The sequence below is a fragment of the Hippocampus comes genome, unplaced genomic scaffold (genome assembly GCF_001891065.2).
Source record: "Hippocampus comes isolate QL1 unplaced genomic scaffold, H_comes_QL1_v1.1 scaffold47, whole genome shotgun sequence".
Taxonomy (NCBI): Eukaryota; Metazoa; Chordata; class Actinopteri; order Syngnathiformes; family Syngnathidae; genus Hippocampus; species Hippocampus comes.
Window position 1 is genome coordinate 23851 of NW_017806029.1, and position 3050 is coordinate 26900.

The following is a 3050-nucleotide window of genomic DNA, read 5'->3' on the forward strand; positions in this document are numbered from 1 at the left end:
GCTCGGGCATCTGATTAGGATGCCTCCTGGATGCCTCCCTGGTGAGGTGTTCCGGGCATGTCCCACTGGCAGGAAGTCCCGGGCACGACCCAGGACACGCTGGAGAGATTATGTCTCCCAGTTGACGTGGGAACGCCTCGGGATCCCCTGGGAAGAGCTGGAACAAGTGGCTGGGGAGAGAGAAGTCTGGGCTTCCCTGCTAAAGCTATTTACCCCACGACCCGACCCCAGATAAGCGGTAGAAAATGGATGGATGGATGGATGGATGGATGTGCATGGATGGTTAGTTCACTTTTTATATGTGGTGAGCAAGCACTTAGCAATTAAAAAAAAACAGCTTTAATACTTTCAGGCCACTCTCGAAATTCCCTCAATGGGACAGTATTTTGCTCCTGTGACTTTAGTTGTACAAATGATTAAGCAGTGGCATGGTTCTGGCTTTCGAAGGCATATTGCTCAACCACTGTGAAAAATAGTTGGGTAACCAAAGGCAAAGAGAAAGCCTTTGCTTGTGCGTGATTAGGCGTGAGAAAACGGGCTGCGCAGCACCTGCTTTCTGTGATCAATGTCATCTCATCTGCCGCCACAACAGGTGGATGATGCCGGTTCCGTTGTCAAAGAAACCCAGCCACACAGCGAGGCCTTGTGTTCGTGTCTGATGTGGATTTGCATGTGTGAGTGACTGTGAGTGGCACATGAGTGGAACACTGTTAATGTGGTGATACATTCTAAACTCGGCTGAATGTGGGTTGCTTCTGGTGCCAATCTTTTACCCATATCTAATTTGTGTGTGTGACTGGATGAATGAAAGGGATTGACTTAATGCAAGATGTAAATTGTCACTTTTGAATTTTAAGTGCCTTACTTCACGGGGGCGCTGCCACATCAAATATGGCAGAGACACTCACAAACACCAAAGTATTCTATGTATCGTGACTATTTATGAATGCAGTACTCTGTTTGACTATGTATCGATGTCTCTGCTTAAATAGTTTCAAGCTAACAGTCGACATGGTGTCTAATCTTTTGCTTTATTTATTGGCTTCTCAATTAAATGCAGAACCGACATGAAGTATTTGACCAGCAATAGATGAGCTAAATTGTCGAGCTAACCTCGCTAGCTTAGGTCCACAGAGCTAACTTCTGCCAACGTCAGACGACAGGAATGTAGCCTGATTTTGAGCTGACGGACGTGTCATAATGTCTTGTAACCGAGGTTCAGTTGCCTTGACAAATCGTAGCCCGGATAGTGTGACATACTCGACGATTGGTCGTGTGGCGTCCAGGGCACTTCACGACCACAATGACGAAAGTCTGGCATGTGAGAATTTTTCTTCTTTTTTTTCTGCATAGTGTGACATGTCCGACGTCATCCTCATTGGTTCTTCGGCACTGATCAATATGACAAGAGACTGAACGTGGCGTTCACAATCACAATGTGGTGTACAGTATTTGAAAAGTGAGACATATTATAAAGTATATACAGCAATTCAACTCCTGCCACGTTTGCTAACTGCAAAGCTAGTAGCTGACGTCGTTTGAAGGAGTCACAATTGCTAACCTGCCTGTCACTCTCAAGTCAAGTCAAGTCAGCTTTATTGTCAAATATGCTCTATGTACAACGTACAGCACAGATGAAATTTCTTCCCTCTCAACCACAGTGCAAACATGCAGTGCATTGAAAACACACGCAGCTAAAAATATGGGGAGTAAAACTGAACTGCATAAAAAAAGACATGCATAAATATATAAATATAAACAAATATAATAGCAATCAACAGACAACCAAGGGCACTTGTGATTTTTGCGGGTTCAACTCAACTCTCAACTCTTAGGCCGTTCAGTGAGGCAACTTCAGAGCAGGCAAGAAGGTTTTAGGCTATTTTAGAGGTACTGCATCTTTTGGCTTATCCTGAGTGGTTTCACATTGTTGGTGTGTCGTCTTTGCGCCAATTTAATACTGCTCCAGCATGGAGGGAGACCAGCTGTAAATCCCCAGATGGGCCTCTGTGTGTGCGTGGGTGTGTAGCTCCACTGCCACTCTGACCGCTACCCCCCCAAAATAAACTAAATGTAACATTGTGTAGTATACAATTAAGATATTACTGCTCCATTTGACAGGATATTTATAGCTCTGGATTATATGGTTACTTTATGACCTATAAGATTTCAGAAAATGAAGAAAAATGATATTTTTGCCCTTGTCCATGATCAGCTGAAAATCACATGATCGGGCAAGAATTCCAATAATTTTTTTTTTTTTTTAAAAAGTACTTCAATTTAATATACAATCTGCTCTAGCGGACGACAGATTCCGCAATTAGTTCGTTAAATCAAGGTACCAATGTATTCACTTTCATCCGATCCATTCTGGTGTGCTAGATATTGCAAGTTAATGAATCATGAATTCGGCATCTGAAAGACTAAAAGTGGAACACGACCGTATTTTTCTCTTAAGGCAATCATCCATTCGTTTTCAAGTAATGAGTGGGTCAGGTATTAAATCTTGAAAGTTGTGCTGGATGGACACTCGGGAATTCAGTTCGTGCGTGTTGCTTGTAAACATGCAGTCTTGTGATGCGGGCCCCTATTCATATAAAGCTCTGACCTCGGGGCGGGTGTCATCTGCAGAGAGATGAGGATCACCTGAGTACCTTGCCACAAGCGGCCTCTTTTTGTGAGAATATCACATTGTTGCCCTCACCAACAAAATCTCCCAAAGGTGTTCCTTTTAAAAGGTCTTCAGCTTTTTTTTTATTGTGCCACACATCAAAAGTGATGTGTGTTGCGTTTGGGGATATGGCTGACTAAGAATAATGCAGCATCCCCCCCCCCCAAAAAAAAAACCCAAAAACAAAAAACATTTTGTTCTCAATTGTAAACCTAGTTGTCTCCATGTTTTTTTTATACAGTGAAACTCCTCTACAACGAAACCTACATGGGTGAAAATACCCCCTAGTGTGAAAAAAATCTTCATGCATTAACACCATTCCCACTTTCCTGCCCCCCATACAACGAAAAAAAAAACCCTGTTGCGTTATAAGAAATCC

At 42.9% G+C, this 3050-nt stretch overlaps 1 protein-coding gene across 1 annotated transcript in view; it reads right to left on the reverse strand.

Moving 5' to 3' along the window:
- The window catches only part of LOC109529277 (C-Jun-amino-terminal kinase-interacting protein 4-like), a 38295-nt gene that overhangs the window by 23353 nt on the left and 11892 nt on the right, over positions 1-3050 (reverse strand). The gene's annotated exons all lie outside the window — the stretch shown is intronic.